Consider the following 27,917-nt stretch of genomic DNA (forward strand, 5'->3'; position numbering starts at 1 on the left):
TCGAGCGGAGCCCAGCAGCGGCACGCTTCTGAGCCGTAACGCGGCGCGTCTGGTGGAATAGCACCCATCGACTAGAGTGGCCGCGATCCTCACGGACGCGGCGGCGCAGCCGTAATGCGACGCAGACGGACCCGGTGGAATCTAGGGGTTACGGCCACGTTACGGCCACGTTACGGCTGCGCCGCGGCGTCCGCAGGGATCGCGGCAACTCTAGTCAATGGGTGCTATTCCACCAGACGTGCCGCATTATGGCTCAGAAGCGTCTCGGCGCTGGGCTCTGCTCAACATAGGATTGAAGTCTATTTTTCGACGCGAGGCGTTGCAGAGGCGCCGGGCAGGAAGTGGACCGGTCAGAGCATCTGGCCCATCCCCCAAATAAACTAATTTTGCAGACCCTATCCCTCCGTAGTATTTCAAGTAGGAGGAGAAATGCCAGCGTTCTCCTCCGGTTTACAGGCCCTGTGTAAATTATATATATATAGAATAATTATGATGATGAATGCATTTTTTTACCACTAAAATACAGCAAAACATCTTTGATTCATGTCGTTTATAACTGGGATATTACAATTATTATTAACTTTGTCTGTACAAAGTGGCCTGTCCAGGAAATATGCCCAAATCAACAACTGCGAGCCGGCAGGCAAGACGCTCCGCCTCTGAAATGTTTCTGAAACGCGCCCGGTAGGGTATGACGCCGGAGAAGGCTGGACCAATACCGCGACGCAGACGGGAGGCAGACGGGACGCAGACGGGACGCGACGCAGACGGACCCGGTTGAATCTAGGGGTAAGAATCACTTGAGGCCTCTACTCGCATAACACAGCCAGGACCGGCCCTCGGCATAGGCAGTATAGGCGAATGCTAAGGGCGCTTCAACCCATAGGGGGCAACAAAAAAAAAATAAGCTACAAATTTAAAAAAAAAAAAAAAAAATCGTTGAGAGGATCAACAAAGTACATCTTATTATCTTATACTAACAGAACTATGCCATTATTGTGTACATCGCCCATAAACTATGGCACCCCCCCCCCCCCGCCCCAAAATCAAGTTGAACTGCCCCAGCCCCAGTAAAAACCTTTATGTGAAATTGTTCTTTTTTTGAAATAATGGTTTTAGTGTGCAATTATTGCTTTTAATTTTGTATTTGTGCTCATTTAAAATTAATCAAACTCCCAAAAAACGTATACAGCTTCTGTGTGCTTTTATTAACATTGGACTTTACTGTGTGAGCGGCCGCGGGGGAGAGAGCTTTAGAGAGCTCTCTCCTGAAAGACTGAGAGGCTCTGATAACCTCAGCTCTGTTTTGGTGGTCATGCCACAACCGTGTGCACGACTCATAGTGAATCTCTGCATTTTGGGGGGGGGGGGGGGGGGCAGCAAAAAACTTGCCTAGGGCAGCAAATTGGTCAGGGCCGGCCCTGAACACAGCTGTATCTACGACTGAACTGCCGATCAAGTTATTTTGTTATGAGTAATGTAGGCATCAAAATGAGTGAATTAGTGAAAAGAAAAACCAAATGTTCTTAGCTTATGTTTGCATATACTTTGAGACTCAAGTGATTGGGAACATTGTGCTAATGCATTCCCGTTACCTAATGTGAAAACATTTACTTTCATTTTATATTTTTCTTTGCAACAGCTATTTAAAGATACTGCTTTTAGAAAAAAATGTTTAAACTTTAAGAAATAAAAGCAAACTATTTAAGTCTTCTTTCATATTTTAAAACCTGGTCGTTGCATCTCACTTTAAGTAATATAATTAGTTTATTCAAATTATGTTTATTTAATGGCTGAGGTAGTTGTGAAAATATGCTGTTATTCTGGAGAACATGGACTTGTGTTGCATAATTTCTTAATGATTAATACATTAACATGTCAAATAAAATATTAAGGACAGAGAAGACACTGGTCACTGGAGAGTTGTCAAAGCAGTGTTTGTCAAAGAAAATCCAATTATTACCTCTGAACTTATATTTTAAGAACAGTGAAATGGTTATGTAATGTATCTTTACAGAAGTTTCTCTGAAACTGTAAAGCACTTCCTTCAAAACTTTCCAGATCTTGCAGTTGGGTAATCTCTCCTGTCAATTTGCAGCACATTGTCCTGCGAGCATGGGCAACAATGGTTTCAGACAAAGTAAAATCTGTCTTTGGTTCAGCTGCCTTCCTCCAGGAGGAGTCTTCCTCGACTTATTGGAGAGGACCTCTCACAGAGACAGCGTTTGGTCGCGTTCGGCCATGAACTCTGCTGTGTGCTGACTCAGAGCAGGACATTAGCATACAGCTGCCATTAGCCGCGCTGCAGTTGCTGCAATGCCTTCCTCACTTTGCTAAAGGAGTATGATAGTCTGACCTGTGGGGGCTGGGGGATATTGTAGTTTTATAATTGCTTACTCTTGGATTATTTCAATAGTTTCCATAATATTTGAGCTAATTAACTCCAAATCAATGCAACCATTGAATGTTTAGCTACACGGGACAAGGTGGACACACCTTTTTTTTTATAAAGGATCTTAGTTTCTTTAGTGCCCCCAAAATTGCGATGACATTTTTGCAGTTCTTATATTTAAAAGTTAAAAATGTCTTTCAACCGCTTCCACGCAATGAGTTAAATTCAATGCAGCATTGTATTGCTTGACTGCAAAAGGAGTGCACACCTCTTTATATACGATTTTAGAGTTTTTTCGTTTCTATATGAAGGGTTCATCAGTCGTGCACTCAGTCTACTTCTCACGGATATACAGTGGGGCAAAAAAGTATTTAGTCAGCCACCAATAGTGCAAGTTCTCCCACTTAAAAAGATGAGAGGCCTATAATTTTCATCCTAGGTATACCTCAACTATGAGAGTCAAAATGAGAAAAAAAATCCAGAAAATCACATTGTCTAATTTTTAAAGAATTTATTTGCAAATTATAGTGGAAAATAAGTATTTGGTCACCTACAAACCAACAAGATTTCTGGCTCTCACAGACCTGTAACTTCATCTTTAGGAGCCTCCTCTGTCCTCCACTTGTTAACTGTATTAATGGCACCTGTTTGAACTCGTTATCAGTATAAAAGACACCTGTCCACAACCTCAAACAGTCACACTCCAAACTCCACTATGGCCAAGACCAAAGAGCTGTCAAAGGACACCAGAAACAAAATTGTAGACCTGCACCAGGCTGGGAAGACTGAATCTGCAATAGGTAAGCAGCTTGGTGTGAAGAAATCAACTGTGGGAGCAATTATTAGAAAATGGAAGACAAACAAGACCACTGATAATCTCGATCTGGGGCTCCACGCAAGATCTCACCCCGTGGGGTCAAAATGATCACAAGAACGGTGAGCAAAAATCCCAGAACCACACGGGGGGGACCTGGTCAATGACCTGCAGAGAGCTGGGACCAAAGTAACAAAGGCTACCATCAGTAACACACTACGCCGCCAGGGACTCAAATCCTGCAGTGCCAGACGTGTCCCCCTGCTTAAGCCAGTATATGTCCAGGCCCGTCTGAAGTTTGCTAGAGAGCATTTAGATGATCCAGAAGAGGATTGGGAGAATGTCATATGGTCAGATGAAACCAAAATAAAACTTTTTGGTAAAAACTCAACTAGACGTGTTTGGAGAAGAAAGAATGCTGAGTTGCATCCAAAGAACACCATACCTACTGTGAAACATGGGGGTGGAAACATCATGCTTTGGGGCTGTTTTTCTGCAAAGGGACCAGGACGACTGATCCGTGTAAAGGAAAGAATGAATGGGGCCATGTATCGTGAGATTTTGAGTGACAACCTCCTTCCATCAGCAAGGGCATTGAAGGTGAAACGTGGCTGGGTCTTTCAGCATGACAATGATCCCAAACACACCGCCCGGGCAACGAAGGAGTGGCTTCGTAAGAAGCATTTCAAGGTCCTGGAGTGGCCTAGCCAGTCTCCAGATTTCAACCCCATAGAAAATCTTTGGAGGGAGTTGAAAGTCCGTGTTGCCCAGCGACAGCCCCAAAACATCACTGCTCTAGAGGAGATCTGCATGGAGGAATGGGCCAAAATACCAGCAACAGTGTGTGAAAACCTTGTGAAGACTTACAGAAAACGTTTGACCTCTGTCATTGCCATCAAAGGGTATATAACAAAGTATTGAGATGAACTTTTGTTATTGACCAAATATTTATTTTTTCCACCATAATTTGCAAATAAATTCTTTAAAAATCAGACAATGTGATTTTCTGGATTTATTTATTTATTTTTTTTCTCATTTTGTCTCTCATAGTTGAGGTATACCTAGGATGAAAATGACAGGCCTCTCATCTTTTTAAGTTGGAGAACTTGCACAATTGGTGGCTGACTAAATACTGTTTTGCCCCACTGTATAGTGGCCTTCCATCTGAAACACTTTGAATATCTTCATTGTATAAACATACATAGATAATCTAAATTATTATATGTAAATATGGAATCACCTCCTTGCATGCAGGCCTAACACTGGCGAACACAAGGGAGGATTTTATTTTTAGGAAATGCCGCTTCAGTGTTCTTTCACGTTGCCTTTTTGAATGTATTTCTGCGTGTTCCCAATCCACTCTGAGCGAGCCATCTTGTCATGTCTCGTTGCAGCTGAATCCCATGCTGTCAGGGTTCAGGTGATGTTGCAGGCAGATTGCTTATCCGTCAGGATCAGGGCAGACACAAACATGTTGCTGATGCTGCTGCTTAAACCCGTCTCAGTCAGGCCTCCATCATCAAATCTGTCCCTGTCTCCTGTGATATATTGACGGTATTGCATTTTCCCCCAACCCCTTCCCCTCAAAGCTGAGTTCCTGACCAATCCTGTGGATGGTCATGGGGCCCTCATAAAGAATGTATGACAGGACCTTAGAGCGTGAGGAATGGTGAAGATGGAATAACGCAGGTGAGGCGGCACATGCCAGCGTGACTTACGACCCAGAGTCCTTTCACAAGCACCTTGAAGTCCCAGGCTGTTTGAGAAGTTGTTGAAATGAAAATGAAATGGACAGAAATGTTGCAATCTGGCCATGTGAGTTCAGATTACATTTTACCTGCCTGGCAATATACGTGCAGCTCCGAAATATGCTTGTCTATAAACTAGTTTTTTTCTACTTCGGGCCATTTCTCTAGAGCTCTGTTGATGCTGCTTTGATTTTGTTTTTGCGATATTTTGGGTCACACACTTTACCAGAGAGGTAGCACAAAGCGTTGATTGGTCATGCTCGGAAAACCTCAAACTGCAAGTTCGCTTCACAAATTGTGATCTCAGGAGATAGAGCTCAGACCTGGATCAATACAATTGGCAGGACAGTGACGTCAAAACTAATTAAGATGGCCTGTGGAGCACAATGGTACCAATCTGGACTGGGTGGGCCCGGTGTCAGCATGGGTACCGCAGGGTTATTCTTCCTCCATTGTATGAGGCTTAGAGGCTCCTCCAGAGGGATCCCTGCAGCCAAGGCATCATTATCTGGCCAAGGTGTGGGACAATCACACTGTCCCTGTCTCATTTCTTGTAAAGGTCCCTCTTCAATTAATCTCAGAGCAAAATCTCTTTATGCTCTCCTGTACGGACCGCATGAAAAGAGAGTTTTTCAAAGACGCCTGTGAACGGGTCGGCTCTCTGTGTTCAAAGGGAACAAAGAAAGATTATTTCTTGTAGAATAAGCCGGGGTAGAGCAAGGTGACTGCGATTATGTCAAGATAACGTAGTGTTGTCACGTCTGACAGAAAATGTCCACATTTATATTCCAGTGTAGTTTGTGAATCAATTCAACATGCAGAACATAAGTCGGCCTCCAATACTGGTCCCAGCTGTGTGCGTCACTTTTTAGTGTCCCCTGGTTTCCTTCTGTGTTTTGAGCTCCTTGCAGTGTTTCGTTCATACACATTTGTTTCTGATCTGCAGCGCATTTCTCCTAATGGAATTTTTTTGGGCCATTGCGTTTTCAACTGTCGGCCACCATACTCCAATGTACAGAAAACATGAATGGCACACATTTTACAAACAAATTACTTATTATATCCAGTTTTTCACATTTTATAATAAAAACATCCAATATTTGCACAGTACATAGTGTTTATCAAGTATTATTTGTGTTTATAGTGTGCTTTTTCTCTCTGTAAACATTCCTCTGCTTCCTGAACTACTAAAAGGAAATGTACTGATAGAACAGCTATTATTTGTTGACAATATTATGCAGACATGTATACAAATCAGTAACCGGCAGTACCATGGAGATGAGACAAATTGAAACTTAATTGGAATCTTAACCGACTATATTATGAAATAAAAAATCCCCTTAAAATTATCCAGTTTAAGCAGTGGAACAAACAGAAAGCAGCAAAGCAGCGTGTGTTTATTTGTTATTAACAACACATATTCTCTCCTTAACCAACCTTGCTTACATGTAATGAGTTTGAAATAACCTTGAAAAATGCAAACAAGGCGATTGTGTTGGGGTGATTAATTCATTTCTGAATCGCTGTGCCCGACTGCATGCAGAGCACAGTAAGATTAATATTGTGAATGTTTGTATTTCGCAAAAGTGCTTTCCAGAGCACAGAGCTGAATGTTTATTTTAAAAAAGCAGCCGAGATATGATGTTACTCTGTGGCCCTACACACAGATACACGCACACACACACGGTCAAAGTTGTTTTAAAGTCAAACGGATTGTAGCGGGAACCTGAGATGCACTCTGGTCCTCACTCTCAGGATTAGGTAATGTGTAGAACAAAAGACATGTGAATAATTTATTGGCCACTGCACACGCTGCGGTCATGCACATACAAGTGTTAGTTTCCGAATCAGTGTGTGTAACTCTACACATGCTCATGAGCGATTTAAAAAAATAAAAAAGCTTTTTGCAGTAGGTGTGATCTGTTTAGGCTTAAATTGTGTGCACAGCTTTCTTACAAAATAGTCTTTAAGCAAAAACTCTTTATCTTAAGGATCTAAAAAGGTTATATTTTAAATACATTATTAACTAAAGTGTAACTTGCATTAACAGGCTCTTCCTTTGAGTCATAATATTAAACATTGTGGACACTACAAAAACGTGTTGAGCAGTAGAGCAATGCAAATGTGTTCCAAAATATTTGTCTCCTTTCCAAACATAAATTTGGTCAGGAACACATTTTTCCGATTATACCGTAACCACATGAATGCTGTACAAATGCCTCGTTAACGAACCACAACTTTTGTGAGAAGTTTGTGTGTCCTCTCACATGATTTGAATCTATTTTACAACTTAAAGGTGACGTAGGTAAGTTTGAGAAACCGGCCCGAGATACACTTTTTGTTATCTTCCATGGAATGCTCTTAACATCCCGATAGCAATGAATAGCTTAAGTGCTTTGACAATAAATCCATTAAAAAAGGTCATCTGTGGAAGCCGTAGTACTGTAAAAAGCACGACCAATCATTTTAGCCGGCCCGGCTAAAATAACTGGATGGCCTGCCTGCCTGTCAGCCTTCCATCGGCGCACAAACTTATCTCGTGCCCTCATTGGTCATGTGCGGTTTCATGTGTATTGGAGGAGGGGCTCTGTAAGGAAGTGGCAGATTTTCTCCGGTTGTGTATTTTCAAATTCTAGCGCACTCGAGCTGGTTTCTCCAAAATTACCTACCCAACCTTTAAATGTGTTCTTATTTAGTTCATGCTACACTGTTTCACAAAAGCAAAATCTGGTCATTCATTTTCTTCTCAAAATACTGCTGACAGGGAAAAATACAACCAGGGCCGGCCCTAGACTTTTGGGGGCCCTAAGCAAGCTTTGGCTTGGGGGCCCCCTCACTCTAGCGCGTTCTCACTATACACAACACGGAACCAACTTTTGTCTTATGATGTTAGCATAAGCACACATATTGTATAAATAAGCATGTAAAAACCGTGGACCTAACATCGTCTAAGGGGATCCTCACCTCCTCTAGGGGGGTCCGGGGGCATGCTCCTCCGGGAAGATTTTTTTTAAAATATTGAATTTAAAAGCATCAATCTGGTCCACTTTGAGAGAAACATTAAGAGATCTATGGATACATATCTCAACACCCATATGAAACAGAACTGTAAACAGATTTTTCTTTATGGATATCTTACAAATCACTTAAACTGTATTCTTGTTTTGTCATATAGTATTTCATAACTCTTTTTCATTTATTCTCTCTGGCTGTCCATCATATAATGTTCACATAGAAACTAGCTGTCAATAGGAATATCATTCAGAAGAATTATAATTTCTTGCAAAAATCTGTCACAAAAAGAGGTTGCACATTTAAATTCAGGTGTTGTTATGGCAACGTCAGTGGCCAAACAGCCACATTTACTGCTGCAAATACATTCAAACATGCTGTTGACATGTAAAGCAGTGGCAACTATGCCACCATTTCAGCTGACTTTTTCTCAGAAATACTGTCACATAACATCCATATATTTCAGTGCTAGGTTGATGCTTAGCTAAGCTAACTGTGAAACACTTTAACTGACAGGACTCCGGATCAAATGTGTACTGTAAGGTAGCTTCTAGCTTCATGTCGAACAGTAAGTCAACATTTCCCAGAGAGCTTTCTTTGAAATCACCAGGTAAAGCCAAAAAACATTACATTTAGATTATATGACAAAGTGTTTATTTAATATATCTGGCTAGCTATAGCTACTTGCTAACGGTTTAGCTTACCCCAGCGATTCAAAGTAACATCAACGTAGCTGTAATTTATGCTTTACTTACATGTTCGCATAACTTGGAAGTTTACTGACATTTACATACCTTGTTTACCTGGCTCAAGTTGTGGCTCTGGGGTTGTTGTGTGAGCCACCACTTGAGAATTGTCGTATTTTTTAAGAAAATGTTTTCTTATGTCCATCTTCAAAAACTCTGAGTCCGACTGACAGTTTATTTTAAACATTGTCACAGCTCACATGATAGGTACCTGTCAGCCAATAAGACAGATGTTTATTTCCATTCAACTCTCTGGTTGGTCTGGTGTCTTGCCTCTGTTGCATTCACTGAACACGGGAAATTACAATCCTGCCGTCCTCTCTTGTGTCATGATGAGGTTCAGGTAAAGCACGGTTAATGTATTATATTATTGACTCAATAATATAATACATTACTTTGAGAGTAGGCAATCTAGGCATATTAACACAATTAATTAAACATACTTATCACGGCGACGGTGTACTGAGATTTATTTATTTTTTAAATAAAAAATAAAAAGATTTTCTTTTTTTTTTTGCTAGGGGGCCCCTTAGTGGCTGCGGGGCCCTAAGCGGCCGCTTATGTCGCTTAATGGGTCGGGCCGGCTCTGAATACAACTCTAGAAACTGAGTGGAAAACACTATAATTAAAACAATGTAATGAGATTCTTCACCTAAAACTGAAGGACAAATGCATCTGTCCACATTCAGCAGCTCAGAGGTGCTGAGCAAAGAAAACTTCAGGTGTTCATGTTATTAATTTCTCAGTTGATTTGAGGACACTTTTTGCAGCGCAGAGAAAAGCTCCATTATGATATGATTGTGGCTCCCTGGGCTACATTGAGACCTTTTTTCTTTTGCCTTGAAGAAGTATTTTAATGGAGACTTCATTTTTTTATCTTCTGGGGCTATTCTATAAAAAGGTGCCTGTGTCTGAAGTCCCAGTGGTACCTATTACGGCAGCCAGGTAGTCATTAATCACGGACGAGTAAGCATTTCAACGCAGCGTCCGCCTGAGTTTCCAATAGCCATTCATTAAGAGTTTCCAGCGCCATCTCTTTTCTTAGCATCTGCCCCCTCCTCTCCATCGCTCCACCTGCACTCTGTGGACTTCCTGTTCTTGCTGACATACCTGCTTTTTATTCCCTGTGTTATGTAGACGAAGGTGTGCTTACTGTCTTTTATAAAGTGTGAAAAAGCTGTTAAGCTAACCTTTGTAAAAGTTTTCTGTCTGTGCTTTCTCTCGTTGCTTTTTCCTGTTGTTTATCAGTTAGTGAAACGTACTGTACAGGGAGTTTTGTGAAGAGCTGACAACATGCTGTCTTTAATCCTATTTATCTGTCTTGGATTGAACAACAGCATTACTTGTGTCTATCACTAACATACTTTAAAGCTGTCGTATACAACTGGCATTGTTTCTTCCTATCTAAAACATTTCTGCTCATACTGCAGCTGTTTCATTTCATTTCAGCGTTGGAAAATAATCTGTCAAACATCATACAAAAGAGTAGCCAGTGGGGAAATTGTACCTATTATTAATGGTCTCCAAGATCTCTCTGAGCTTTCCATTATAATTATTGACTTTTTCCCTTCTTGTCTCATGCACTGTTTTTTACATTAAATTAGAGCAGAGTCAGCATCTGGTAAAGTCTCAGAGGAACAGAAAAAGAAAGCATAAATACTGACCAAGGTTTCTCACAGAAACGAAGAAACATTTAGTTCTTTATATCAGTTTTTTACTATTTGTGATTTAAATAATTCCACTCAAGTGAAGATTAATCTCCAGTTCAAAAGTTTGCCAAAACCTTCAAACGGTTTATTTTTTACTTTGACTAAAAAAAATATCACATGTGTTCTTTTAAACAGACCAAACTAGTCCCATTTGTAAAATGGGAGGTAACACCTCGCCCACCTGCTTTACTTAAATGGTGTCCCTCTTCTCATTATAAAACACAAATTCACCGCCAACTACAGCAGGTGGTGGGACAAAAGAAGAAAATATATTTGTTTACCATTCACTTTCCCTTCAATTCCCTCAAGGATTTTAGATTGACCTTATGAGCTACAGTATAAATCATTTTATAATTTTAGTTTAATAGTCTATAAATTGACACAAACTCTATCTAATTGGACTTGTTTGGAACCAACAGAGCACTATTGTTCTGTTTCTCCTCCTTGAATTGTGGCATTAAGCATGTTGACTATCTGTGATGAGTATAAGTCTGACAGCACAAACCTGAGCTCGACACCACGTTTCCTCTCAAAAATAATTTGCCTTCAATTACAGTGAACCTCCCACCTCAGCAGCACCTTACTTAATATCAATCACCGGCAGAGGGATAACCCAAAGTGCTGATCAGCAGATAAGCCGGGAGATCCCTCCTCCTCCGCTCACCTCGTGTCGTACAGGACATTAACCCCGAGAGTTAGATTTCCCCCGACAGCAGCCTAAACAAAATGATTGCTAATCATTTGTCGTCCTCTACCGAGAAGACTGCGTGTGTAAGTCTGCATTGATTAAATGGCAAGAGAGGATGAGACACAGCAGTTATGCAGATGGAGGGTGGGAGTGTGATGGACAGCAGGAATCTGCAGATATAAGGTCACCTGAGGATGCGGCTTACTAACATACATCAGATTGTATAAGAATTAAATTCCAAATGAAACCAGGCTTAACATTGATTGTTTTATTAAGTGAAATAGTATTTTCCTGCTGCCTCTATTTAAATGACTACTACTACAAGACAAAGTTAGCACAGACTTACATTTTTTGAACTCAGGAGTTTCTACATGATGAAGGTAAATATCCCTGTGGCCACAGAGAATGGCAGCGCCATTACTCACATCCTGGACCAAAATGAATAGGACAGAGTCTACCACACTGCGGGGGCATGAGTAATGCAGGGGCCTGGCTGCTGGTGCGATTCAGAACAGAAGCTAACCGCACTTGCCAATTCCACAAAAAATATCAAGAGGTCTGGCAGCACATTTTGGAAATTGAGCTCCATGATGGAGTATGAATTGCCATCAGGCTGATGCATTGTTAAAGACAACCGGGAACAGCTGGTGGCCTTTTCTCGATGATCCAACTCTGATGTCTTTGGACTTTTTGTTCATGGTAAGGGCCTTCAGTAGTCCTCCAGACAATTCACTTACCGGTCTTGGTTTATAAAAGAAAAGGCATTTTTCACTAAATGCTCACACACATGCTACCATACAGGATGCAAAGCCTGAAACAGTTTGCATTAATGCAGACTATTGACATTAACTTACATTAACATCCTTCTGTTTGGTTTGGAGATTACACACTGACTCATGCAAGATGCCCTCTTTGATTCTGAAAGAGCAGATATATAAAGGTGCATCTGAGCCAGAGCAGACAAAATGGTCTGAGGCATTGCCTGTTCAGAACTTGGCGCCCTGTATTGCTCCTTGCAACTTTCTTTAAAGTGGACCTATCATGCTATATTTGAGTAATATATTTTAGGCCCATACCTATATAAAACATGTCTGCAAAGTATTTTTTTAAAATACCAAACAGATCATGCATTTTAGCCATGCCTCATTTCGCTCTATTTGCTCTTTTTTAGCCCTGTTTTTGCAAGGGCTGATTCTGTGAGAAGTCTTCTTCGCTGCTTTTGTGGCAGACTACAGCGCCACCTACAGGCCTGGCATATGTACTACAGCATCTCCAGCGCTTTCGAACGGCAATGGCCGTGGCTGTCTCCTCCTGATAGGTGGAGAGTTGCCCATATAGGAGGAGTTCCTTGTTTCTGAGGTCAGAGATATTTCCAATCTGTATCAGTCTGTATCAGATCCGTTGCAGCCCCGTTTTTAGAGATTTGGAGGAAAAGGTATGGAGGAAAAGAGAGGGGGTTGTGTTTTCTGACACTTGGTGAGTTCCCTGACACACCGGGGACACATATTCATGTATTATAGATGTACAAAAGCGCATTTTGCATGATAGGTCCCCTTTAATGTTGCTTGTGGACGGGGAGGCAAACATATAAATAAAAGATGCTGAAACGGGTCATCAAATATCCTTTTTCGCCTGATCATTTCATGTGCTGCTCTCCAAAGTGGAGTCTGTTTGGTAAAAACTGGGTGTGTTCCTCTTTTTATCCCCCGTAGCAGCATTCCCCATACTTGTGAAGTATATTTGTCTGCAGCCCCTTTTGGAAGGCTCACGACTTGACAACTGAAGACATGTTTTCCTTATGTGAGAATCAGCCTCTGATGCGCAGGGAAAAATGCTATTTTTTACCCCCAACTGTTGTTTATGGGAAGCAAGTGTCAAAAACTACTTGAGTCTCCCAAAGTGAAATTGATAAAAGTAACAATATGAAAAGTGAATGCTCTTTTTTCAATCACTCAGTGCTGCATGAGGATTCAAAATGTGCTTGTCTGATTCTGGAAGTCTCTGTCTTTGAAGTGTGAATTTGAAAATGTATGCAACACTCGCAACAAGAAAGCAGATGGATTTCTCAGCTGAATTTGTCTATTATTAAATAATATCAGCACAGTCGCAAGGTGTACGGCCTAATTACTATTCCTTTGAAAAATATTGTTGTTGTTCTACACTCATACAAAATGGAGGATGGTGTCGAGAATACATTTGTTTCCTAAACTCTGCAGAATGCATAATGCATGGCAGCAAAACTTTATGAGATTTGTAGGATCGGGCTAAGAATGTTACTCCAATTATGATGTTGAACTCACAACCAGCTGTTCTCTAAAAAGAGAGGAATTATTTTAAGATAAATATTTAACCCTCAGTCGCATTGTGATGTAAATGTGCCCTGAGAGATTGATCAGTGTGACTAACCTGAGAACATTATCAGATGGCATTGGTTTGTGTTTTAGCGGATTGCAAGCTTCCTCTATCTCCACATACAGTTTTCCCTGCTCAGATAAGGTACGGATGATGATACGTTTGTTGTGTCAGTTCCTAGAATTACGAGACTCTCCTATTTGTCTCTGACTGCTTCTGGATACTTTGCTGGACGACGTCTCACTATCTCTCACTCACCAGTGGTCGCACACTATTTAACTTCCCTCCACACATCTGGATGTTTAGCCTAATGTAGACAAGGAGTGATGGTTTGCCCCTAAGATGCCATCATGTGCATATGCCATATAGACACGGACATTTTAATCACATGACCCATAAGACACTAACAAAGTAAGGATTAGGCAGGTCGGTTAAGATCAAAAAAGATTTCATGCCAACAAAAACACAGCGATGGCACGTCAAAAAAAGATCAACCTACAACATATTATCGATTTATCTACCTTAGCGTATTGTTTTGGTTTAACAGCTCACACATTATTTAAGACTGTTCCTATCAGGCGGATTGTTTCGCAATCCAATCTGTTGTTGTGGTTTACTTCAAGATAAGACAAACCTTTATTGAATTTATTTGAAGCAGTGGAAAATATATATATATTATATCGGCCATAGCTCTCTGATTTACTCGCACACCAACCCATAAGCGGATTTTATAATAAGACTGAGCAATATTTTAACATCAAATAAAAGTAAACTAGATTATCATTGTTTCATCATGAGAATATTGCACAATGACAGTATCCCATTTTGGATAACCAATCGTACAGCTCTCAATCGTTTTTCCAAGAAGAATATACCATAGTTAAAAGCATTATGAAGGCGTTTATCATCAAGTTTTACAATGTTGAGTGTCTGCGTCTTTTACAAGAGACTCTAACTCAGATTTTCCATTATAAAGGGGTGTAATGATTCAGGTGCATGATGGCTACACATCCACCTTTCCTCTGTTCCCAGAGAAACGACTGTAGAAAACGCAATAACAAGACACAGCAGGAGTCGTAAGCCTTTTATTCCTTAATTTTTTTGCAAGCTGTTTGCAAAGCATTACGTCATTAAGCCTGCCATTAACTTTAAATACATCATGCACACGTGAAAGTGTAAGCAGAAGAAGAAATCGGCGTCTGTGTAACTCGCGGTAACACTCGTCACATTGTTGTAACATTATGAAAACATCCTGAAGCCTGTCAGAGCTGCTCTCTAATGACTGCTCTCCTCCTGCTGTGTCTGATGAGTAACGTGTCACTCTCCTATCTACAGTAGAAACTTGTTTTGATGCATTTGAAACAGAACACCGGAAAAGTGCTCGTGCTTTTCAGGCTTTGAAAAATCCCCTGGTAGCTAACTCCTCTCCATATCAGAGTGCAGAATAACGTCCATTCATCTGGGACCAATTTACATCCTGACACCGACGAGCTGCAGCCTCAGAGGTGTTACATCTGGAGGTGACTGGCACTGAGCACTCTAAAATTATGTGCACATATTTGAATATTATCATCAAGTTATTTCTGTACTCTCGAGAAGCATGACAATCTTAGGATCCTGCAAATTATTAAAAACGGGGTTTACTGAAATTTCCGTTTTTTGAAGGGCAACATTTGCACATTTTTAATACCTATGTATTCACCTCAACAAATCAATTTTTGATATCAAATCATTCAATTTTATATGATGAAACTATCAATAAATGAAAAGAATATGCCGTTCCCATCATACTTTTATTTTTTATTTTTTTATGAGAACATAGAGCCTCCTTTTCCTTCTCCTGATTCAAGCGCCGATTTAACATTCGACCCACTTTCAGCGAGGGTCTCTACTGGGACACAACCCAGAAGTGTCACGCAGCAGAACCATAGCCCTGCACTCTGGGTATGAAGGGAAAGAATATTTATGCCTTAAAGATTAATATGATCTTGCTGTATGATTATTTAAGAAGCACAGACTAGCTTGCATTATTGCAATCAATGAATACAAAAAAAAGCAGCACAGAGATGGAGACGGTGTAAGTGCAGTGTAATCCTCACTCTGAAGGCTAATTACATGCCCCTCGGATGTTAGTTTTGCTATGGAAATGACAGCCAACCATTTCATGCGACCCTTAGGGGGGTAATAACTATCATAATATAATGTAATTAGTCTGAACATGCCGTGTAATCGTGCAGGGCTCGGGATATCTATAGTTAATGTACAAACTGGATCGCAAACAACCTGATTACATTTTCTAACTTGTGTTTTGAAAGTAGCAGTGTGCAGCCGGTCTGCAGGGACGCTAATGTTTTCACTGAAGTTAGCCAAGTACATATTGTCTCTTGAGGTGAACGCGCTCTAATTATAGGAACGCTGATATTGACAGTGCAGTCTTCACTATGTGCTTAACCTAAAAAAAGGTTGAGAAATATTTAGAGGCAGTGTGCAGTGGTATGCCCTTGTGTCATGAGTAAAAATGACTCCCACTGGATGATATTTAACACAGTGATTGTATAAGTAATGTTATCTAGGCGACACTTAGTTTATTGCTATCACTTATTTGTGCCTCCATAAAGTGCATTGAAGCAAATATGTGTGATGTTTTAATCATGTTATATTGTCATTGCTGTTGCTAATATAAGTTATTTTCTTCTCCTAATGAAATGTTTGTCAGTGGTGCAAGTTTGAAGTGACATATTGACCTGAAAAGCATTGACAAGGCAGCCTAAAGTAATACAGTAACTGATGTATATGTATGTGTATATTTATATATGTATAAGATCCCTCCACGAGCCCAAACAGCCCCTGTTATCTGGGGCAGCTGGCTTTGAATTCCACCGCCTCAGAAGTAGTTTGGAGTGTCTTTGAGAGAGCGTTCCTCTCTCCAAGCATGTTGCTCCTGCACAGCCTCCAAAGTGTTACAGCCATAATTAGCCCAGATTAATGAGGAGGCCACTTCAAAATGAAACATATGAATAATAAAGGTGTTGTTATGCAAACACTGTTTCATCTCTCATTGTAGTCTTACGCCGCGCTCACATGGGAGAGTAAAACCGCATGTTATCAAATGTCTTAAGGCGACGCTTACAATTTGTGCCTGTGAATATTGATGAAGGGGAAATATTCTCCCACTTTTTCTTCGGCTTTGTCTTGCTTTATATATAAACGACTTTATTTCCAAATGACAGCTAAGAAGCCTTGTGAATCCATCAAGTTGAATTTTCCTTTTTATGACTTAAATACTTTAATACACACTCGGTGGTGCGAGTGTGTAGCTGCGAGTGTGATTGGCAGTATGAATTGCATTGACACTGGTCAGCCTTCCTAATGCTGACAGATAATTGAACCCATGGGAATTATTGTGAATCTGCAGAGAGATCAGCATATCTGAGGGGAGTATACAGTGGGGCAAAAAAGTATTTAGTCAGCCACCATTGTGCAAGTTCTCCCACTTAAAAAGATGAGAGGCCTGTAATTTTCATCCTAGGTATACCTCAACTATGAGAGACAAAATGAGAAAAAGAAATCCAGAAAATCACATTGTCTGATTTTTAAAGAATTTATTTGCAAATTATGGTGGAAAATAAGTATTTGGTCACCTACAAACAAACACGATTTCTGGCTCTCACAAACCTGTAACTTCTTCTTTAAGAGCCTCCTCTTTCCTCCACTTGTTAACTGTATTAATGGCACTTGTTTGAACTCGTTATCAGTATAAAAGACACCTGTCCACAACCTCAAACAGTCACATTCCAAACTCTACTATGGCCAAGACCAAAGAGCTGTCAAAGGACACCAGAAACCAAATTGTAGACCTGCACCAGGCTGGGAAGACTGAATCTGCAATAGGTAAGCAGCTTGGTGTGAAGAAATCAACTGTGGGAGCAATTATTAGAAAATGGAAGACATACAAGACCACTGATAATCTCCCTCGATCTGGGGCTCCACGCAAGATCTCACCCCGTGGGGTCAAAATGATCACAAGAACGGTGATCAAAAATCCCAGAACCACACGGGGGGGACCTAGTCAATGACCTGCAGAGAGCTGGGACCAAAGTAATAAAGGCTACCATCAGTAACACACTACGCCGCCAGGGACTCAAATCCTGCAGTGCCAGACGTGTCCCCCTGCTTAAGCCAGTACATGTCCAGGCCCGTCTGAAGTTTGCTAGAGAGCATTTAGATCAGGGGTGGGGAACCTTTTTCCTCTCAAGGGCCATTTCAATTTTTACAACATCCTTCGAGGGCCGTACAAATTATTGAACTCAACGTCTGCTTAAAAAACTCAAATCACAGCCCATTCATTTCGCGTTTCTTTCATGCTGTGCAAAGAAAAAGCAACCTCTTAATCCAGATATTTGACCATGACCCACGCATTCATGCACCGTGGCATGACCACCAAAACAGAAAGATATGGACAAAAGATGTGTGCAAATGTATTTAGTTTCATATCCATGTGGACATGATTTAAGAGGGGGAGGGGGGGGGTTTGGGGGCATGATCTAACCTCATCCAGGGGGGTTTGGGGCATGCACCACCAGGAAGATTTTTTTTAAATGTTGAAGTTAAAAGCATCAATCTGGTGCACTTTGAGAGCAACATGAAGAGATCTATGGATACATCTCTCAACACCACCCATATGAAACAGAACTGTAAGCAGATTTTTTTCTTTATGGATATTTTACAAATCACTTTCCTTTTTAAACTGTATTCTTGTTTATTAATAACAACTTTTTTTTACTGTCATATTAGTATTGTATAACTGTTTACTTTATTCTCTTATTTTTCTAGAACTATAATGATCATATAAAGATGTGCCTTTACCTCACTGGTTGGAGAAACAGCTTCTTATATTCGTTAGCATAGCTAGCTAACCAGATGCTAATAACAACAAAGTTATTGACTGTATGATCAGTATGACAGATGAACAGATCGCCACTGGGCTTTCCACTAAAGACACAGCCACGCAAAAACTGCAGCATGTGTACTGCTCCTTATGGGTATTGCAATTTGTGAAGTCCCGGCCCGGAGCCGCGTTCTGGTGCTCTCCGTTAGAACTACACTCCTGTCAGACGAGACATATACCACGTGATGACACGTTAGGCTCGTGATGTGTTCAAGGACCCTGACCTTGGCCAGGAAAAACAAGCTTGTTTAATTATTTTTCGGTTTAGATTTCTTGAATCTTTTTATTTTTTGCGTTTGTTTATAGATTACCTCGAGGGCCGTACCAAATGGTCTCGCGGACCGTATACGGCCCGGAGGCCGGAGGTTCCCCACCCCTGATTTAGATGATCCAGAAGAGGATTGGGAGAATGTCATATGGTCAGATGAAACCAAAATAGAACTTTTTGGTAAAAACTCAACTAGACGTGTTTGGAGGAGAAAGAATGCTGAGTTGCATCCAAAGAACACCATACCTACTGTGAAACTTGGGGGTGGAAACATCATGCTTTGGGGCTGTTTTTCTGCAAAGGGACCAGGACGACTGATCCGTGTAAATGAAAGAATGAATGGGGCCATGTATCGTGAGATTTTGAGTGACAATCTCCTTCCATCAGCAAGGGCATTGAAGATGAAACGTGGCTGGGTCTTTCAGCATGACAATGATCCCAAACACACCGCCCGGGCAACAAAGGAGTGACTTCGTAAGAAGCATTTCAAGGTCCTGGAGTGGCCTAGCCAGTCTCCAGATCTCAACCCCATAGAAAATCTTTGGAGGGAGTTGAAAGTCCGTGTTGCCCAGCGACAGCCCCAAAACATCACTGCTCTAGAGGAGATCTGCATGGAGGAATGGGCCAAAATACCAGCAACAGTGTGTGAAAACCTTGTGAAGACTTACAGAAAACGTTTGACCTCTGTCATTGCCAACAAAGGGTATATAACAAAGTATTGAGATGAACTTTTGTTATTGACCAAATACTTATTTTCCACCATAATTTGCAAATAAATTATTTAAAAATCAGACAATGTGATTTTCTGGATTTTTTTTTTTCCCTCATTTTGTCTCTCATAGTTGAGGTATACCTAGGATGAAAATTACAGGCCTCATCTTTTTAAGTGGGAGAACTTGCACAATTGGTGGCTGACTAAATACTTTTTTGCCCCACTGTATCTGCAGATATGATTGCAATGCAAACACTGCCAATAAAGCCGCAAACACCCTTCATATACGTTTGAATATGTGATTTATAAGGAAAGTTTATCCGTTTCAATACCAGAATCCAGATAACTGTCTGTTAATGACTTGCTAAGGATGTACCGAACCAATTTTGACACGCTGATCACAAGCGAGCCTGCATGCATGAATGATTGAAATATTCTGTATTTTGTGGTAATGTTACCACAGATTTGCTGCAAATGGGAACGCTATACTGCACGGGATCAACGAGTACAAGTCTCTGATTTCTGAATGAAAGAGAATCCATTCCCCTCTTTTCTTGAGATAGCTTCCTGATGGACTAATGTTGCAGAAATCACTTCGGAAAATGGTTTGCTGGAAAAGAGAATTGAAGATATCTATTTTTGCTTTCTCCCTGTGATCGTTAAGTTAAATGAGAAACGGGTTGCTTTGTAGTGTTCTATGTTAAATCTAGCATGACAGGATGAAAGTTAATTTCCACATTAAACAAATGTGCTGATGTCTGATTTTGGCGCAGCTAACAGAGAGCAGTGCGAGACCGGTGGAAAGTGGAGAGAAAGTGGAACAAACTTTTCTTCAGAATCCAGGCCAATGCTTTACCCCTCTGCCAAGTGCCGCTGCTTTTTTCACAATGCCAGTGATGCTCTATGATTAGGTCTTTGTTTGAACCGAGCAGAAGCCCACACACAAGTGTTTTCTCTTAATTGGGTTTTTAAAAAGATGAGAGTGGGTAGGAAAGAGACGGAAAACTTCAAAAAGGAGGGAGGATCTCCCCTCACGATCAACTTTAGCTTAACTTTATCCAGTTTGATGCTTCTCTCTTTAAGAGTTATTGATAGTTGACCAGTAGCATTAAAAGAAAGACAGTTCATGTTTTCAGCATCGGCAGCCTCGGGGCTTCAGCGGTTTAGGAGCAGGATGTTTGATGTATGGAGAACACAGCACTGGTGTCAGTGCTGGGAATGCTCATTTCCCTCGGGAAACAGCCAGAATCCAAGAGGCTAAAAATATATTTGTGAGGCGATTACAGGTATACAGTCGCATGTGAACAGTGGAAAGGCTTTGAAATGCTAAATTAGTACCCGCTCCCCCACCATACAGCGCTTGAAAAAGACGATTGTCACCCTTTGAGATCAGCTCTGCATATAAATATATAGATTTGCACAATTTGATGTGTTCATTACATGATGTAATTATCTCCAGGAAAGCACCGAGGAAAATGTGCCGCCATTGCCAATGGAGTTCATGTACTACAGTATCATAAAAGCAATGAGGCTGCTATCAAAAAAAGATCCTATCAATTTCACCACCAACTACAATCCAGGACATAATTTCACTGAATAGCTTCAGTATTGTCTGCACAGCTCTGAATACATCTGCATTAATGTGCCATAGCCCTTTTATCTGCCTTTCCTGTGGCCAAATTGCCTTTGGTATGTAACCCTGCATGTAGGAAAAAAATGTTAAACAGATGCTTTCCTTATCAGCAGCCCCTCTGAATTCTTTCTGTGTCCCGCCTCCTTGATTAAGAGTAGCCCCAGACACAAAGGAGAAAACACACTTATCAGACGGGCATCAGGGAAGGAAAATAACCCATGCCATGAAAGGTCCCGCTCCTCCTCTTCCTGTGACTCCCCCAGCTGGCGGAGGGAGGGGACGGTCGAGGGGGACGTTGGTGCGGGGATGAGGAACAACTTATCGAGATGGTGGATGATAAACAGAAAGCTCCATGTGGGTGGAGGAGCTAAGAAATGCAGCGAGCCCCTTGGGTGGCGTTTTAACGAATACGACTTGTTGCATCGACATTTATCTTTCAGTGCTTTTTGGCAAGGTGTCACCTTCCATAAGTCTCATCTTGTGCAGGATTTGGGCACCATAAGAGCTTCAAAAAATGTTGTCAGAATGTGCATTAAATAATTATTTCAGCTGACTCAATGCACCTCCTAAACTGAGAGCAAAAGTAAGTTGCAAATAAATGTCACAGGTACTTTAAAGTCCTGGCAAGAAGACAGTGGATGCCTGTTGTATTCACAGTTAACTTTAGAGGCTGAGGTGAGGTAGCATAAATGGCACTGGCAACATGCAGTGTGATTTCACAGATCTAAGAATAAACCAAACTGTTACCTCACCACGCTCCAATAACCGTTGCATTGAGACTCTGCTAATGAAGTGTTGATGCCATGAATCCTCCTGCTTGTTGAAACATATTGTCTCTTGTTCTGTCACTTAAAACTTTGTGTTTGAATGATTTGATGTTGAGTGAAAAAAGGGTTTTCAAGTTATTTCTGCATCTTTCTCTGGAGGAAATTGGTACACCTTGTGGCAAAAAGCTGCAAAAGTCTTATTTTATTTAAATGCGCCATCACTTGTCCATGTCTCAGTGTGGACACAAAGCACTTAGCGTATTTAATACAGGTTTGGACAATGGCTTACACATCCCCGGCCCACATAATAAAGAATTAATGAAGTATTTGCCAGGGTGATGCATATTAAGCTGTGTTTAACAATCCGTCAGGCGCCGTCTGGACAGCCACTTGGTGTGGATGATAGATTTCAAAGCGGGATGGGGCATCAATCACTGTCCCCGTGTGATTGGTTGTTTGTGTGTGTGTGGCGGCGGCGGCGGCCCTCCATCTCGCCGAGGCGAAGGTTGGCTGATTGCTCTTCTGCCTCTCTACATTCATTGTGGCTACCTGACACCATGTTATACACCCAATGTGAGCGTGGAAATGCTTATTTAGCCTCCGCTGGGCCCAGCCTCCACATGCACAATATCATTTGAGTGTCTTGAGGCTGAATTGGCTGGTGTGCCAGTGTGAAATGTTGAGGTCTGGTTATTACCTTCCTTGCTGCTTTTGTCCATTTATTCGCAGATAGGTTAGATGGAGGAGTGTTGGTTGTTTATTTTTGCTGGCCTGCCTGTCTTCTCGCGCTGCTGCTACGATCGCTGACTGACAAGTGGTTAAGATGTCTCTTTGTGCTTATCAAAAAGTCGGCACACAGGGGTGAAAAGCTTTGCTCTCTATCGCTTTGAAGCCGCAGCTTCAGCAGCCATGACAGCAGCTGAAAGCATCAAGAGCTTTATTATCATAACCTCCAGCAGCCAGCACATAGACATAGTTCACATTTTGTGAATCAACAGATGAATTTAGTTAATGTTTAGTATTCCTGCAACACTTTCTTGTAACTAATACAGTATATAGATGTATATTATATGGTGTTATTTGTTCTGGGGCAGCATAGACAGGTCTTTTCTGTGTTAGAGTTTTACTCGCTACAGGGAGTACTTTGAGGGTTTGTGACTCTGCAGACCGTTTACATGCAGAACAAACTACATAACACACAAGGGGACGGGTAATAACCGGAAAAGCATGACATGGGACCTTTAACTCCAGCCAGTACACTCTGGACAGGATTATGCCATTTCGAACAAGTGATTCATTTCAACATTGACAACAGGATAAAGAACATAACAGTTACATGAGCGTGGTTTCATTTCTGGGAAATTGAAGGACACTGTCAATAACAGGAAATTATGTCAATTATGGAACATCTGTGGCTACTTAAGACGTTGTGAAATGTCAAACATTGTTGTTTTTTGTTGCAAAATCCTTGCATCACCATCATTTTCTTTGGAAAATACTTTTCCTTTTGTTTCCTTAATGTGGACAGACACGTATTATCTCTTGGTATTATTAGAGATTGAAGTACGTCTAATCTATAAAAGCCTGGTAACGGTTAAACCTGCTCTGTTAATGTGTTGCAGAGGAAAAAGTGGCAAATCTTCAAAGCTGCTGAACAGGAAGCAGAAGCATGTTTACTGACTGGGTTTATTTGCCAAATGAGAAGAAAATGTTGTCACATCACAGCGCTCTATATTTTCTCCTTGACAGAAATGGAGCAGGTAAAGAGAGAGGAGATCGCAGACTTATTTTAATATTCACTTCTGCCTCTTTTATACCTCCATGCAGGCTGTGCCCTGGTTAAGATGTCATTAACTGTTCAAATTATTTCAGTATTGCTGGTGTATAGAGGCATGCGTCTATTCCACACGACCAGGGTGAAAACTTCATTTATTCGAGAGAACGTAGAGACATAAAACGTCTCTATGGAACAAAGCATCGCTTTTTACAATGAAGAACGGAATAAGGCACACCTGCAGTATGTATTTGCAATCTATGACTTTTTATTCTGCCTCTGTTAATGTCAAGATGAGCAAAGTTCTTAGACTGAATGCCAAATCTTACATCATCCAGGCAATTTCCTTTTATAATATATCTACAAAGTTTTAGCAGTTATAGTCCTAGTTTTGGGTGTAGTATACTAAAAACACGTTTTGAAGCATCTTGAAAAATGTACTCTCTATTGATGAACTATTCAAAGTAATGCGTCTTATTCTAAAAATGTCTTGCAGTATGATTAAAAGCTTATATTCCATAAAGAATCCCCGAAGCAGCAAATAACCGTGGCTTCAATGCTCTCTTTGGATCTCCTGCTTCTTTATTCCCCCGTCCTGTTTGTTGATGCTCAGTAACAGAAGTCAGCCGAGGAATTGTAAGTGTTGTTGTCCAGCTGTGATCTCTGCAGGCATATTGATGCACATCCTCGTTGTCCTTCATGTGGAGAACACTCTCTGAACCCTGCACAACACTTTACAACTTTGCATCAACAGTGGAAGTTATTCTTAAAATAATGCTGGAGAAGATAATGTGAGGGGAATACATATAAATATAGTTAAAAACATGTCATTGTTTGTGTTTAGAGTTTCCCTGATGATCACCTATCCCACATCTCATTCTTCTGACACTCTTGTCATTTTCAGAGCTTTTCTTAAATGTCAATATTTGCATAATTGTTTTATTTTGATAGAGAATTAGCTTGTAATCATAAGATGATGAAGTGAAATAACTTTGGGATTTAATATAAAACATTTTGTATTAGAGTAAATGTCTACTAGGCAATATACCACAAGGCACAGGTGATGATAGCCATGCAGATAATGTGTTTTTTCTATAGTGTATTGTTTCTGTGCTGTTACCCTCCAGATGGCCCCCCTCCATTGAGCTCATTTTCATCAGCACCCTGCAGGAAACATGGCGTGTGCTCAGACTCTTTACAGTAACATAGATTTAGAGTTTGTTGCTGCCCTTCACAGAATTAGTCAGAGGAGTGTGAGCATTAATGGAGTGAAATTAGAACCATGCTGTGTTTAAGCCACATGAATAATTGAAGATTTATTATGCATTGTTCACAAACACTGAGGAGAGGTCAAGTTAACCTCTGAATCATTGTGCTTTAAGAAATATGTGATAATGATGCTTTGTTCTCACTTTTCTCATCCTAAAACTGGTATGTCACACAGAACTTAACCGGATATCATACAGGGAATGATCATGTTAAATATTGACGTGTGTTCATGTCATTTTGACTGAAGTATTTTGTGGTAATCAATAGAACCTCATACAGGATTTTCCAAATCAGATGACATGCATAGATATTACTCAACGTAATGAATGTAAGCAGAGATCAAGTGCAAGTTATGCAATTAATGATATCTCAATCATTATCACAGTGGAATGATGGGTAATTTCAGAATAGTACACCTCTCGACATACACGAAAGCAGCCGATACTCATCCTGTGAACTATTACCTCTCAGGTTGCCTCATTATTCGCCTTGATCTTTTATGCAGTCAGTAAAAACAGAAGCAGCGCTTTGATCCGCCGCATAAAAGATAAACTGACAGCGATTCAAGGTGGAAATGCTGTGTTACACTAAAATAATGTTTGATATTTTGATGTATTATTTACGGTGAAACAAAAAGCTAAATATTGACCGCATGAAATATTGAAGGGAGGATATGATAGTGTGTAGATCAGCAAGACCATCCAAAATGTGTCCTTTTGTGTGTGCGGAGACATTGTAGTCAGTGCCACAAAGATAGTTTCTCCTGCAGGTGCTTTTGTTTTGGAAGACATTTTAACTGTATTCAGGACATGTAAGAAATTATGTGATTATCTTGTTATTACCACATCATGTAGCTGTAGGAGGATTCTTTTTAATGTGCGTTTTGCTGATCTTTGCTATCTCAGCATTCATCCCAGTTGATCAGACTCATGTTTGAACAGTTAAACATCAACTCAAGCACTCCTCCTTTTGGAAATTACAAAGTGACTTCAAACACGCTGCCTGCATTTGTACCAACAAAGAGAAGAATGTGATGATTCATTCACTTCTCTCTGTTTTTGGACATTTTGGGTGATAAACAGAACCCCCCCCGCCCCCATTTTCTCTCAAGTCCCATATGGCCATGGACACATGCTGAGGAACAGGATAGACTACTTGTATATTTATAGAAGCGTAAGATTTATATAAAAATCCTTGAGTCACTAGTTACACTTGTTCCTTTCCTTCTAAGGTTTACAGGAATTAAATAATCAATTAATCAAAATGCTTTAATGGTGAAGCTCTTGGTGCAATCCTTGTCATTCGTAGCGTTGTGGTGGGTCAGATATATCCTTGTGCAGCCATGTTACGTAAAGCAACAACACTCCAGATATTCTGACTCCTTGCTAACGTCGTTAGCTCATCCATTATTAGTCTGTGATCTTGCAGTGCCTATGATAGGGGAGAAACGGCTTATATCTTTTTTTTCTCAATAATTCTGGAACCATCTCTTTGATTTACCACTACATCTTCTGTGTGTCGGTGTCCTTCAACATATTTCAGTTGTGATAGCCGTCTTTCCGACCACCACGCTAGCTGCTAAAAAGATTAGCTTCTCTCTTGTGAACAAGGCAGCCATCTGGTTGCTGCGGCTGTTATACAAAAAAGCAGCAACTCAACAGCGGAAAGTTTAGAGATGGTGCAAAAGAATAAGTAACTAATATACTTGAATGACAGAAAAATTAAAAACAAGATCAAATAAGAAGCTTAAGTGTGAAAATAGTACAAATGTAGCAGGAGCAACTGCAACAGGCTACACCCACAGCTGGCGTAGGCTCTCTAAACCCATTGTGTCATACCATATTATCTTGTGCTAGTGTATTTTTCATAGGTCACACAGGTGTTGATGATTGAAGCTGGTAAGAAATATGCAGAGTTTAATTAACATGTTGATTTTTCTTATTGGCTAGGAATAACTAGTAGCCTAATGTCAGGGAAATCAAGAGGAGTGGGTTCAAATCAATGCAGCTGCACATCAGAGAAACACAGATACTGTTACAGCTTTTAAATATACGGTCAGGGCATCGCAGTCATTTTTGTTGCAAACCATTTTATTTCAATTTGTTCTGTGCTGATGACATTATTTAATTAATTTGTTCTCGTAGGAAACCAATTAAGTAATGCATTGAACTTTGAATAACAGAGAAGTTTTCCACCTCACATTTGACCTCCAGTAAAGCTAACGACCTGCAGCCAGGAGCGGCACTTTGTCACGACATAATCAGCTTAGCCGCGCTTTAATTTAGAAATATATCGAAAGTAATACAGATGAAGCACTTGTGCTGACTCTGCCAAGCAATAAAAGGTCCATTAATTCTGACGTAATTGTGATTGTACATGCTTTAACTTAATTGTATCACTAAAGGTTGAAGGACGAAGCTTTCTTTAAGGCACATTTTGGATCATCTCTATTAATGCAGATGTATTGTACTACAGCAGATTATATGGTATTACATTAATTTCCGTCTAACAACACAGTGCTCCAGATTCAGACATACGCACAGTGTCTCTTTAATTGTTTACCCTTTTTCTTCTCGCTCGGGTTGAATATGCATGCAGAGGAAGAGCACTTGTACTCCCAGGGTTGTATGCTGTGAGAGTTTGGATCAAAACAGAACTGGCTTAAACTGGATGATGCTCAAAGAAGAGTTAACCTCATTTTCTGTTTTGAGCTTGTTCAAAGTGTTTGGAAAAGAAGGTGAACATTTTAAAACTTTAACGTACTAAATCGGTTTTAACGATGCAAGTTTTGAGTGTTAAGCTCATACTTGTCACATTTCCATCAGGAATTCAAAGCTTTTCTAAATATTGTATCGACCTACAGTAAATGATGTAGTGGTAGAAGGGATTTATCTTTTTTAATGCCACAAAGGGGAATATTGTCTCCCCTCTCTGCACATTTAAAAGGAATGAATGCAATCTGTTGTAATGGAAATGTGGAACGACATGAACAGTGCATTAAGGAGATGTTTTGGCAAAGCACAGGAAATGATTTGACGTGACTCTTCCAATCCTTCTCTCTTCAATTTGCCTTTCAGTTTAAAGG

The 27,917-nt window shown here is 40.6% G+C and overlaps 1 protein-coding gene across 3 annotated transcripts in view; it reads left to right on the forward strand.

Moving 5' to 3' along the window:
- LOC307031876 (5,6-dihydroxyindole-2-carboxylic acid oxidase-like) overlaps positions 1 to 27,917 on the forward strand; it is a 103,733-nt gene that overhangs the window by 49,337 nt on the left and 26,479 nt on the right. For 2 of the 3 annotated variants that reach the window (XM_079669412.1, XM_079669411.1), the window contains one exon: positions 597 to 789. The exons of the other annotated variant lie outside the window; for it this stretch is intronic. The gene's annotated coding sequence lies outside the window, so the exon portion shown is untranslated. The remainder of the gene's footprint in view (positions 1 to 596; positions 790 to 27,917) is intronic. 3 annotated transcript variants of the gene reach the window in all.

The sequence above is a fragment of the Notothenia rossii genome (assembly GCF_949606895.1).
Source record: "Notothenia rossii genome assembly, chromosome: 3".
Taxonomy (NCBI): domain Eukaryota; kingdom Metazoa; phylum Chordata; class Actinopteri; order Perciformes; family Nototheniidae; genus Notothenia; species Notothenia rossii.